We start from the raw sequence: 14,667 nt of genomic DNA, 5'->3' as shown, positions 1-14,667 counted from the left end.
GAGCACAAGAGCATTTCTTTCTTACACACATTATATGTTTTATTTCATATTTATATTTCTATGTAAGTTCAGTAAAGGGTAATAATACTGCTATTGTCCCTTTCATTCTTCATAATCTCCATGTGATTTATATTTTCCATTCTGTAGTTAGACTTTAACAGAAGGACAGTTTTCCACAATCATATCATTTTATGAATGTCATTTTATGGTCACATAGCTGTAAAGCAAAGACAGAATGAACAGGCATTATGAGAGATGAGATCCACTTTGAGCCCTTTACCCTCCCAGTTACTGCTGCTCATTATCTCCTAAACAACCTTGTGCCCTTCCTCTCTGGTTGAACCTTTTTAAAAAATCACGTTTACCGCTTATATTGCACCCTTCAAACTCTTAGACTTGTCCATGTTTCATAGTATACATTATCCTTTAACATGTTTTTCCAGTATTTATGGAAATCACGTGACTTGTAATGTAAAAGGGGTCACTCATCATAACAAAATCACAGACAATTATTCCGTGACTCTATTTTAGCCCTCAGCTCTATGCTACATTATTTGGGTTTTTCAAACTGCCTCATCTATTGCCAAGTACCAACCAGCAAAAACACAAGTAAGTAAGTAAAACTGTATTTATATAGCACCTTTTTGACACAAAGATCCAAAGTTCTTTCCAAACAACAAACAGATAAACATAGTAACACACAAAAACAAACAAAAAAAGCATGTAAGATCAAACACGGGAAGATAAACCAAAAGGGAGGGATACATCAAAAGAGGCACAACAGATGAGAAAACAAACAAGGAAATCTGTAAATAGGCATGCCTGTGAGTGAGGAAGACTATTCCACAATGTTGGGGCTAAAACAGCAAAGGCACAGTCACCTTTCGTTTTACAGATAGAGCGTGGAACAGATAAAAGGCCGAAATTTGAGGAGCTGAGTGGCCGAGGAGTGGCATGAGGAACATGGAGATCTGAAATGTAAAGATCTGAAAAGTTAGTGTTAGCTAAAGTTAGCTGAAGAACATGCATTAAGCAGCTGTAAAGTCAGATATATATTGTCCAGAGTTGGGGCTGGGATTGGTAAGATTAAAGCTAGCTAAAATTTGAATGTATTCAGAGGAAAAAAAATCATATCCGTCCCTATCCACGCCCTCCAAACTAACTAGGTTAGCTACTGAACGAGAAGTGGGCTTTTCAGCCACAGTGCCATTTGCGCTGAGCTTGGATGGCTGCGGGGTTTGGCGCAGTGCTGTGCCTTCAGTTTAATATGGCTGAGCTTGAGGTGCGAGAGTGCTGAACAGCGTGCTGTACGGCACGCACCGCTTTACTTGATGCAGCGAAAAAGTGTTGTGGCATCCAGAGGCCCCTCTGTCACTCTGGCAGCGACTCATACTTTGGCTAAGAGGGAGCGTGCTTTGTGCTTCCTAGTCACTGGAGGACACTTTATACTTGATACAGGAATGAAATGATTGGGTAGGCCTATTAGAGGCAGCTACAGATACAAGATTATTCTTCCTTTTTTTGCCAAAGCATTTGATTTTTTGATTTGTCAGGATGCTGACAGACTTCCTACAAATATAACAAAAATGGGTCTAAAATAACTTACCAACTATTTGAGTCCAAACCAAAATCAAAATGAGAGCGAACAGAGTGTTTGATTGAGATGGGAGTGTATAATTTATACACAATATAATGAACTGGCAAAACAGTGTTGAAATTATTTAGGCCACAGAAATGTACAAAACTATTCATACTCAACTATTCATACTATTGACAGCACTTCTAGTCACTGACTGGTTTTCAGGTATCTGCCAGCTCCATCAGGCAATTACAACATTTCAATGTTGTCAGATGCCTCTAACAAAGTATCTGGAACAATTAAATCTACTCTGTGTCAGAGCAGTTATCAGTCAGCCCATGAATGTGTGACCAGTAGCTCCTCCAAATTCTGCCACAGTTAGTTAGTTTTTAAAATCATGATTTTTTTCAGCTTCATTACTGGAACACACAATGCCCGAGGCAGAGACACTGCCATCAAGAAGAAAGCTTGTGGTTTGAATTAAGAGCAGTGCACTTTGAGATCATCACAGCACTCGGCATCTTTCAACTATCCAGCCTGACCCTTTGGACCATCCCCAGGAGGGAGAGAGCCAAGCTGTTGCACTCGACAGGCTGACTGCGTATTGAGCCGACAGGGAGAGCAGGACTACAGCTGGACAAAGAGAGGTGGACTTCGTGTTTATAACATTGATGCTTGGTGCTCAGATGCAGTTAAAGCTGATGGACAGGGTTTACCTGAAATATAAATCTGCCTTCTCAATCTTGACAACTATGTCCAAAGCCCTAGATAGTATATATGGCTTTTGCTGTAGAATGAGGAACACTCTGGGGTCAGCTGCAGTTCATTATCCTTTTCAGGCCTTCTTGTTAAAATGTGCAGGATCTTAGCTATGAGAAAGATGTGGAAACACTATCAAGCTATGAATGTAGAGAGACAGATATGGCTAATGTTTAAAGGTTTATCTCATGTGACTCAAACTATCCTTTGAGACTATCAGCATTATTAAGGGCCTACCAGGAACAATATGTTCAACACTTCAGACATTTTTAATCGTTACACAAGTTGTTGTTAAGGGGGTTTACAATAGAGTCCATTAAACAAGCAAGAACTAAATGGTTTTACAACAGCAAGTGTATAAAAGATCACCTTGGCTATTCTGATATTATCTCTGTCCTTGTTTTTATCTCTGGATTACTCTGATAAACATTTTTCTGGCTTTGAATGTAAGGTCAAAAGTCAGAAAGAATGAGTTTATTGATTGTGTAAAAGTTAAAGCATTATTAGTTACCATAAAGAGAGATTTAGAGAAACGCTGTTATGATGTAACTCCTTTTAAGTTTTTGATAGAGGGACCTCCAACAGCATTTAAATGTAGTGTAGCTGAGACATTTTTAAAGGATCTGGATACAAGTTCTCTGTAGACTTAATGTCCATATACTAGCTAGTGTCTTCTTCTGCTGTCCTTAAAATGATGAGTTTGTTCACTTATGATGGATCTGATCTCTTTTTATGAAGATTGTACAATATGGTGAAAATCCGTTAAAATTTCCAGTAAGTGGACCATAAGATTTAGTTCTTTCTTTTCACAAATCCCATTGAAATACGAAAACTACCAATGTGTTACTCAATCTCTTAATACTTTCTGACTTCAAAACCCTGTCCGTGGCTCTCACCACCAAGCTGACATCTTTAAAAACAGCTCACAAATACATAATTTCACTTTTAACAAGACTAAGTCTCTGTGGGCATACTAATGGCTCTACGTGGCTGTAGATGAGCTATAGGCAAATATTGGCATACCAATATGCTGATTTTTGGCCAGTACACAGTTTGCGATGCTAACATTTGCTGATTAAATGGAGATAAAGTTTTGGCTGAAGTTCAGGAGCAGGACCGCACTTCAATCACTCCCCTTCCTGTCATGTGCCCATATAATCCTCACAGCGCATCGTTTCTGTCACATCGCGGTGAGGTTGTCTTGTCTTGGGATCTGTCTTGTGAACTTCCTGTTTTATTTTGAAATTAACTCTCCTTTCGTTTCAGGTCACTTGCCCTTCCTTCTGTGTCCCTGGTCTGACGTCATCCCTGATTCCTGATTGTTTCCACCTGTGTTCCCCTCCCTCATGTGTATATAGTCTCTGTCTTCCCCTGTCTTCGTTGCCTAAGTATTTCGTCTTCCATGTCGCATACTAAAGCCTTGAACCACAGCCTTGAACCTCGTCGTGTTAAGTATTTTCTTGTTTTATTCATCTGTATTTTGCCTCTCTAGGAGAGTGATTTTTCTTTGTAAATTTTCTGGTTAGAAGTTTTGAGTTTGAAGTTTGAATTTTCATAGCCTTTTGTTTGTCCTCTTTGTGAGTGATTTTTTGTTGATTAATTTTGATAACTTAGAGCAGTGCATTTCATAGCCTGTCTTTTCCTCTTCGGAGAGTTTTATTTTTGTAATCGTTAATTTCTTAGAAATTCTAGAATAGAGTAGATTCCTCCTTCGGGAGCGCCTTTTGTTATTTCATGTTCCTTGTTGTTTGTCTTGTTTGTCTCATGAAGATTTTCATAGTCATTTTGTTTTCATTCATCCTGGAGAATAACAAAATCAGATTAATAAAATTTGATTGTACTTCCGCCCAATCTGCATCTGAGTCCTATTTTCTGTCCAAGTCTGTCAGTATACTTAGGCCAGCTATGGACTCAGCAGAAGCGGGGCGACTCTCAGAACTGTTGCGGATCCAGGAAGCTCGTCTAACTCGCCAGGAAGAGTTCCAGACCGCCATGGCTGTTAACATGGGGAAACTCTCGTCTCAGATCCAGGAAATGCTGGGACAGCTCTCTCGCCAAAGCCCCGTCACTCCGACTCCGCCTCCTCCAGCCATCCCGGAAGTACAAGCGGCAACTGGAGGAGCTCCATGCAAACTAGCTGCTCCCACTAAGTACGCCAGTGAGCCTGGACGTTGTCAATCATTTCTAATAGACTGCTCAATACATTATGAATTTACGCCACAAGCCTTTTTGACCGACCGAGCTAAGGTGGCGTTCATGATGTCACATCTTGACGGGAGAGCTAAAGCTTGGGCTTCGGCCGAATGGAGTCGAAATTCAACTGTATGCGAGACCATTGAGAGCTTCCAGACGGCGCTGAAAAAGACTTTTGACCCCGTGAGTTCTAGCAGAGAGAAGGCGCAAGAATTAAGTACCCTGAAGCAAGGTAAAGAATCGGCTTGTGATTACGCCATTCATTTTCGCACTTTGGCTGCGGAAAGTGGGTGGAACGATGCTGCTCTGTATGATACCTTTCTAAAAGGGTTATCGACTGAAATTCAAGATCTGCTTGTTCCCTTGGATTTACCCACCGATCTGGACGGACTCATCGCTCTCGCCATTCGCACGGACAACCGACGCACTCAACTAAGAAGGCACCGTGAAGGTAGACGAGGCGACAGGGAACCCCGAACGGCGTCTATGGATTCAAAATGGCCGACGCCGCACCGCGCGTCTCCAGAGAAGTCTTCTCCCCACACCGAAGAGGAACCCATGCAATTGGGAAGAGCTCGCATATCCTCGGAGGAAAGGCAGAGAAGAAGACAAGAGGGTAGATGCTTTTATTGCGGAGAAATGGGTCACCTCGTCAACTCTTGTCCAGTCAAACGGATCCAGGGGGTGAGTTCCAATCAAGTTGCTAAGTCTGCTGTTCGTGTTCTCACTCCAGCTACCATTAATTCGCACATAGACGTGAATGTTATGATTGACTCAGGAGCGGATGAAAGTTTAATGGACTATAACCTAGCCAAGAAGCTAAACATTGACTACCAGCCTCTAGCCAGGCCTATTCGTGCACGATCCCTGAACGGAACTGATATTTTTGTCATCACGCACATAAGCAATCCGGTTAAATTGTCCATAGGTCATCATCATGAGAATATCCAATTCCATTTATTCACTTCCACCTCTCACTCTCTAATTCTGGGGCAGCCTTGGCTTTTCCTTCATAATCCTCACATAGACTGGAAGAGTGGCCAGATCAGAGGGTGGGGGGAGGATTGCACCGAACACTGCACTTCAGACCCAGTTGCAGAAATTAATTTATTCTCCACCAATCCCGTTCCAGAAGCAGAATATCCGGACCTGACCGCCGTTCCAAGCTGTTATCACCATCTAAAAGAAGTTTTTAACAAAGCTAAAGCGTTGTCTCTGCCTCCTCATCGCCCATATGACTGCACCATCGAACTGATTCCTGGATCCACCATACCGAAGGGGCGACTTTACTCCATATCCGGACCCGAGAGGAAGGCAATGAACGAATACATCACCGCATCTCTGAAAGCCGGACTCATTCGCCCCTCATCTTCACCAGCAGGAGCCGGCTTCTTTTTCGTGGGAAAGAAGGATGGCTCGCTCCGCCCCTGTATTGACTATAGTTCTTTGAACGATATCACTGTCAAGAATCGATACCCGCTCCCTCTGATGACTTCTGTCTTCGACCAGTTGCAACAAGCCAAAATATTCACCAAATTAGATCTTCGTAACGCCTATCACCTGATCAGAATCCGGGAGGGAGACGAGTGGAAGACAGGTTTCAACACACCGAGTGGACATTACGAATATTGTGTTATGCCTTTCGGGCTGACTAATGCACCCGCTGTTTTTCAAGCCATGATAAATGACGTACTCAGAGACTTTCTTGACCAGTTTGTCTATGTCTATCTGGATGACATTCTGATATACTCACCCGATCTTGCTTCCCATCAGATCCATGTAACACAAGTCCTCGAAAGATTGCTTCAACACGAATTGTACGTTAAAGCAGAAAAGAGTGTTTTTCATGCCGAGACTGTCTCGTTCCTGGGCTTCATTGTAGCCCCTGGAAGAGTTCAGATGGATCCGGCTAAAGTTAGCGCTGTAGCCGAATGGCCTACCCCAGACAGCCGCAAAAAGGTGCAGCAATTCCTTGGTTTTGCTAACTTTTACAGGCGGTTTGTCAGAGGTTTTAGCGCAACAGCTGCTCCTCTCCATGCTCTTACCTCCACCCAGGTCCCATTTGCTTGGAATCCGGCGGCTGAAAAGGCATTCCAGGAGCTAAAACATCGCTTCACCACAGCCCCTATCCTCACCCTGCCGGACCCCCAGAGACAATTCGTGGTGGAGGTGGACGCCTCTAACGACGGAGTTGGAGCAGTCCTGTCCCAAAGATCTGAGAGGGACGGTAAGATGCACCCCTGCGCGTTCCTGTCCCGACGACTATCTGCAGCAGAGCGGAACTACGACGTGGGTAATCGGGAACTGCTGGCTGTGAAACTAGCGTTGGAGGAATGGCGACATTGGCTAGAGGGGGCTGAGATACCTTTCATTGTCTGGACTGATCATAAAAATCTGGAATTTATTAAGAAGGCCAAAAGATTGAATTCTCGCCAGGCCAGGTGGGCGCTGTTCTTTAACCGCTTCTCTTTTACCTTGTCTTACAGGCCGGGATCCAAAAACGTGAAACCCGATGTGCTTTCCAGACTCTTTGATCCCGAGCCAAGGGCCAAGCAGACCGAACCTATCCTGCCACTGAACTGTGTGGTAGGAGCGGTGAGCTGGCCTATAGAAAACGAGGTAAAGCAGGCTAATGGTGGAGCCCCATCGCCTCGTGGCTGTCCAGACAATCGCCTATTTGTTCCCGCAGAGCTACGGTCACAGGTGATTCATTGGGCTCACACCTCGCTGCTTTCATGCCATCCGGGGGTTAAACGAACCATGTACGTCATCTCCCGGAGATTCTGGTGGCCAGCAATGGAGTCGGAGGTCCGGGAGTACATAGAGGCGTGTTCGGTCTGTGCTCGCAACAAATCGTCGTCCAAGGCCCGATCAGGACTTTTACAGCCTCTACCCATCCCATCCAGACCCTGGTCGGATATCTCCCTGGACTTCGTCACTGGGCTCCCGGTCTCTCAAGGAAACACCACTGTTCTCACAGTGGTGGATCGATTCTCTAAGATGGTACGTTTCATTGCACTCCCGAAACTACCATCAGCCAAAGAAACAGCAGAAGTCATGATGACGCAAGTTTTTCGAGTCCACGGATTCCCTAAAGACATTGTATCAGACCGGGGGCCCCAATTCATATCCAAATTCTGGAAGGAGTTCTGCAAGCTGATTGGGGCCACAGCAAGCCTGACATCAGGTTACCATCCAGAGGCTAACGGCCAGACCGAACGACTGGAGGAGCAAACACCTGGTCTGGGTTGAGTATGCCCATAATTCACTACCAACTTCTGCTACTGGTCTCTCTCCATTTCATTGTGCTTTCGGTTATGCACCACCTCTCTTTCCAGACAATGAAAAGGAAGTCTCGGTTCCCTCAGCATATGCCATGATCCAACGATGTCGCCGCATCTGGGCAGCTGCCAGACAGGTTCTCATTCGGCAGGGAGATCGTGTAAAGAAGTATGCAGATCGGAGAAGACGCCCAGCTCCTGAATACCAGCCCGGGCAAAGGGTTTGGTTATCGGCCAAGGACCTCAACCTCAATGTGCCTTCTAAGAAACTGGCACCTCGTTTCGTAGGGCCATTCCCAGTCACCAGGAAGGTTGGACCTGCAGCAGTTCGTCTACGTTTGCCTCGGTCCCTGCGTGTACATCCCACATTCCACGTCAGCCAGGTCAAGCCGGTAAAGGAAAGTAGGTTGGTGTCGTGTTAAGTATTTTCTTGTTTTATTCATCTGTATTTTGCCTCTCTAGGAGAGTGATTTTTCTTTGTAAATTTTCTGGTTAGAAGTTTTGAGTTTGAAGTTTGAATTTTCATAGCCTTTTGTTTGTCCTCTTTGTGAGTGATTTTTTGTTGATTAATTTTGATAACTTAGAGCAGTGCATTTCATAGCCTGTCTTTTCCTCTTCGGAGAGTTTTATTTTTGTAATCGTTAATTTCTTAGAAATTCTAGAATAGAGTAGATTCCTCCTTCGGGAGCGCCTTTTGTTATTTCATGTTCCTTGTTGTTTGTCTTGTTTGTCTCATGAAGATTTTCATAGTCATTTTGTTTTCATTCATCCTGGAGAATAACAAAATCAGATTAATAAAATTTGATTGTACTTCCGCCCAATCTGCATCTGAGTCCTATTTTCTGTCCAAGTCTGTCAGTTTCTCTCTCCCTCTCTCTTTCTTATAGGGGTCTGCTAGCCCGTGAGCTGCCGATAATCCCTAACGAAGCTTTCTCCACACTCTAGAAACTCAACAATTTATCAACATCATACTGGTACTCATTTGGACAAACTGAAATTTTGACCTTATGATGGAACTAAGCAATAAGTCAGAGGATTTATATAGTCATTACATTTAATCTTGAGGGGGTATTATGGTCAGTTTTTAGCTATCAGTGCAGCTGTCAAGGCTCAAAACTTCAAATGCTCAGGTCTCAAGGAAAAGCAAGGGTATCAAGTCGTTCAGATTCATAACGCAAAAACTATGACTATCTGCAGCGTATAGAAATTTGTGTCAGCTCATCCGAGGTGCTTTTGTAAGAGCGATCTACAGTTGGTGAATAAAAGTGCTCAGAACATTATTGGTACTATCTACAGAGCATCAGTGAAGTGAAATATCTGCACAGAGCCTAAAGGATACTAAAAGACAACACCCACCAAACCACCTTCCGTTAACCCTGCTGCCATAAAAAAAATAATATAAAATAAAGAAAAAACCCCACTATTTTCTTATGTAGCACAAAGGGATATTTGAGGCGCTCATGAAGCCCTGCCTGCTGTTGGCACTCTGCTGCTCTGTCTCCTCAGACAGACGGTCCAGAAAGGGCATCACCAAATCATGAGGAGCAACAGGCTGACAATGCAATCCATAGCGGTATACCGCTTGCAAAGTTTCACTTATTTACTAAAAGAGCTGGGCACTATAACTGTCAGCAAACCTTACATAAAAAAGAAAAAAAGAAAATAGTTAATTTTTTTCCAGCAAGTACAGTCACATGTTGCTGATAATATTAGCCTTTAATTTATCACCAGAGGGGACATATGGTTGTCTAGACTGAAAGTGTATATAGTTATATAAAACCAAAATAGAAGATGAGAGAAGAGAGAAGAGTAGATGACTTGTGGTGTCAGTGGTGTGATTTGATTGCAAAGTCAGCAAAGTCAGCAAGTCTAAGATGTGTAAACAGCATACACGAACATATAATATGATTAATCATCAACACTTATTGTTTTCTGTATAAATAAGAAAATATACACCAGAAATATAATGTAATGAAACAGTACAACTTAATTAGTAGTATAACACAGCAACATAAAAAACAGGCATAGTATAGTATTAAATAGATATACAATCATATATAATGCTGTGTAAAACATAAATAAATACAATCATTTACAAACAAACTGTGTTTGGCTACAACAGTGCAGCAAAGTGTTTCTGAGCACATGTAGTAATCTCCTTTACACAATGATGTGTTTGAAGAAGTGTTAAAACTTGTCCCATCCTTGCTTGTGATCACCTGAGCCTTTCCCTTTGAATTATGCAGATGACTTTGACATTGAACCTCATCAACCAGCCCAGCAGACCTTCTTTAAGAGAGCTTCTTGTGCTTGTTCTGTCTGCTTCACAGAGTATAAAGTAGACAAAAGTAAAAAAGAAACAGTAGAGAAACAGCTGCAGCCTACGGCTTGTCATGTGACTTTATCATTGGGAAAGGGGTGTTGTACCTAGTTTATTTTTTTACTTACTATTTTTATTGTTTCAACCTGTCAATAAAGATGAAGGTGGATGTGATATATGTGTATAAAGTGAAATTCTTTAACCCTATGTAACATGGGAAAGTATAATTTGTATAGTATAACAGTACAACTCTGCGCACGTCAGGCGGTGCTGTCAGACTGCACACTCACCTGTTACTTGCATGTCACGACGGGGAGAAAACAAGCAGTAAACTTCATGACAATCGGACGACGTTTGTCTGACTTCCTGTGTCTAATATGGAAATGGATATGACACAGTTTTGATGCACAGATATGCAGGGCGCCTCCCTCTACATTCCTGAGAGATTTGGCTCAGATAGGACATGTATGGTGAAGTTATGAGGACTTGATGCTTCATGGCGAAGGATTTAAAGTTACGTTAGGCTGCAGCGCCGTCGGATTGCACGCTCACCTGTTACTTTCATGTGATGTGACTTCCTGTGTCCAGTGGGTGGCGCTATGGATATGACACAGTATTGATGCACAGATCTATTCAGGACGACTCACTCTATATTCCTGAGAGATTTGGCCGCGATAGCAAATTGTACAAAGAAGTTATGAGGACATGATGCTTCATGGCAAAGGAAGGATTTTAATGGCGGGCACTGCCACGGCCAATAGGTATGACATAGGATGAAGATTTTCCTAGCATGTCATTGGCATGGTCCGAGGAGTATACTGACTGACTGTGAAGTCTGTGGTGTCCAGTCTGTAGTAGGAAGACGTGAAAGTATGATGTACAGCAATATTTCAAAAAGGCCGCCAAATTCAAAATGGCCGACTTCGTATGGCCGTGTAGATGTATTCAGGGCGAGACTGTCTACATATATCAGGACTTTGGTGGAGATGGGGCATTGCATGTGGAAGTTATAAGGACTTGATGCCTGACAGGGAAGGAAAACAATGGTGTCAGCCGTCATGCCCACCAGGTATGACACAGCTGAAAGATTTCCGTAACTTTTGTTCTTCAAGGCATTAAGATGATACTGAGTGAATGTGAAGACTGTGGTGTTTAAGCTCTAGGAGAAGATAGTTTTCAAAGTTGGCATGAATTTGTCAAAAACGCCACCACATGTCAATATGGCTGACTTCCAGTTGGACTGAGAGAATTGGTCTAAATGGGCTTTTTGTGCATCCAGTCATGATGAATGTGCGTGCCACATTTCGTCCTTCTATGTGCTTCTAGGAGGCGGGGAATCACGATAGGGGGCGCTCCAGAGCCCGCAGGTCACGACCACGCCCAATTACAAGACAGATCTATTCAGGGCTACTCCCTCTACCTTCTCGAGAGATTTGGCAGAGATAGGAAATCGTATGAAGAAGTTATGAGGACTTGCTAATTTCAAAGTGGTGGCCAAACTCAAAATGGACATAGTCTTGAAGCCGAGATGTGTTCATGGAGACAGCCTCCACACTTATGAGCAGTTTGGTGTGGAGAGGAAATTGTATTTTGAAGATATAAAGCCTTGATGCTTGACAGCGAAGGAAATGGTTTCCACAGTCCCGCCCACTAGAGTCTGATGTAGCTGAACGATTTCCATAACTTTTGTTCTTCAAGGCATGAAGATGATTATTGAGTTAATGTGAAGACTGTGGTGTTTAAGCTCTAGGACAAGATCGTTTTCAAAGTAGGCATGAACTTGTCAAATTTGCAGCCACACATCAATATGGCTGACTTCCTGTTGGAGTGACGGTATCGGTTCCCAGACTTTTTTGTGCGTCTGCACATGATGAATCTGCGTAATGAATTTCGTGCATCTATGGGCACGTGGAAGGCAGGCAAGAACAACAGGGGGACACTACAGAGCCTGCAGGTCATGCGCAATGACGGATGTGACGTATATACCAAATTTGGTGAGATTTGGGGTATGTTCAGGCTTCCAAAACAGCAGTTAAACTGCAGAAGAATAATTCTTTCTCTTCAGTTACAATAGGGACCTCACAGGGGACCTCACAGGGGACCTCACAGGTCGATGATCTGCTCTGGCCCTAATAATGGTAGGGCTCAAGCAGGACCACACCAGCATGGCCAGTCACTATCTATGGGAACCTGCGAGACATTAGAGAACAGAGACTCCAGGGAAGAGGCCAGTCTGTAACATGTATTAATGAGTCAAGAATGTGTACAGATAAACAGAAAGAGAGAGGAGCTCAGTGCATCATGGGAAATCCCCTAGCAGTCTAAATCTTTAGCAGCATTGCTAAGAGTCTGTGCAGGCCCTAACTATAAGCTTTATCCTAAAGGAGTCCACTTCTTAAACATAGAGAGGGTGTCTGCCTGCTGAATCAACACTCAGTGCGTGTACGTGACACTTAAGAAAACCGAATTACTGGGTTAGTCTGACTATGCTCGGATGCATGTATACATCTTAGTCTGCCTAAAATCGGACCAGATCGGATTTCTCATAGTCGAATTTAAGCACCCAGATTATTCGATTGATAGTCGCATTACTCCTGCATGTGTACGTACCAGCAAATCGGATCAGATTTTGCGCTCTGCGCAGGTGCGAGATTTTTCCCCGGGGCCATGAGCCGGAAGTAGACGGACGGTGGCAGCGGCGTCTTTCCTCCGAAATCACTGCAAGAACGAGCGCCATTGTGCATCTATTTTGTGCAATTATCATGTACACCATATACGAAATGTACAAAGATGTAGCTTCTCCTCGCTATTCATACGCCATCTTTCTCGAATTCCGAGGCAGCTGGTGACGTAAAGAGGTCAGCCGGAGGTGTTTCTGTTACCACTAGTTGAAATGGGTACAGCGCCACCCAGCGTACCAGGGTATGACATGCTCCGGCAAAATACTCTGATTTTCTCACCGGCATGTAATACTCGGATAATAACAGTTGTATGATTGAGTGGTATAGTCGAACTATGGCTGTAATCCAACTAAGCTGTGCATGTAAACGCACTGACTGACTGACTTATACAGGAGAGGAGCTTTATGGCTGAAGACTCTGCCTCCCTGTGATTGAGCAGCTCTGTCACTGACTGTGGGCAGCACACACACACTGCACACACACACACACACACACACTGCATATCTCTCTGTTGTGTCAATGGTTACAGGCCTTGCACGTGCACACACCTCAGGGGAGGGGCTATGAGTTTAAATGGGGCCATCTTTACTAGTGAAGTCAGTATTGGTTTGGTTATACCCCTTTCCTACTGGTCAAAAGCCCAATTAAACCCACTAAGATCAGGCTTCTGTATGCAATGTGGATGTGTAAACTCTACATTCAATATGTGAAAAAAGCCTCCATGAGGCCCTAAGCAAAATTTGATTTTGGGGCCCTTTATTACTGCCAATAATAATGATTATTGATCATTCACAACTAAATGTATTCTACTTATTCAATTAATATTTGTATTAATATATTCAGCAACTCCCCCTACTGGCGACACAGAGAATCGATATATGAAACCTTAAAGAGCAGCCCGGCATGTTTTACCCATCTATGGTTTTTAATCTGAAATGGTAGCAAATTCAGCTACAAGAGCAGCCTGGGGTTGATTAACACTTAATATTCAAAGTGATACAGTACTAAGTGGGATACTGAATGTCATCTAGGCCAATTAAAAGTAACAAAATAAACTGATCGTATACTGTAAACACAATCTGCTTTATTGTTATTGTTTTAAATAAACTGCAACACCAAATATACAAAAACAGACAGTACTAAATAAAATAAATAACAAAAAAAAATCAGACAAGTACTAGGCACAAGGTAACACAAATGGTTTATAAATAAAATATTAAGATGAATTAGGTCTGAAAATGATTTAAATGTGCAAAATCGTTGGTAAAAAATAGGGGGGGGGATTGAAAATACACTCAAAATACAATTCAAAGATTTGACTTTTATATGTAAAAATCACGCCCTGTGATAGACTGGCGACCTGTCCAGGGTGTCCCCTGCCTTCGCCCTAAGTCAGCTGGGATAGGCTCCAGCCCCCCCGCGACCCTGCAGAGGATCAAGCGGCGTACATATAATGTGTACAGATGATGGAAGGATGGATGGATGTAAAAATCACAGCACGTGAGCCAGCTACGCTTTACTTTTTCCCAATTTACAAGGTGTCTGTATGTGTAATGCTGGTGGAAGCTTCGGCCATCGTGTCTTTTTGGTAACATAAATGTGTCCTCTATAGGCAGTGGCCCTCTTTATACTTGTTCAGTCCTTTCTGAGTCTGACACGAAAGAGGGATACAGCTGCTGATCCCTGCTCCAAACTGAATGCTGATGACGACACATCAATCTCGATGACCAAAGATGAAGGACCTATAGGGAAATTAAAATAATAAGTTTGGACAAAATTATTCATCTCAGAATATTCTGCAGTACACTGAGCAATTATAAAGGCGTTTTGTTGTTAACTTACCAGGTACAGCTG

This window comes from Acanthopagrus latus, chromosome 8 (assembly GCF_904848185.1).
Source record: "Acanthopagrus latus isolate v.2019 chromosome 8, fAcaLat1.1, whole genome shotgun sequence".
Classification (NCBI taxonomy): Eukaryota; Metazoa; Chordata; class Actinopteri; order Spariformes; family Sparidae; genus Acanthopagrus; species Acanthopagrus latus.
This window is presented reverse-complemented; position numbering follows the sequence as displayed.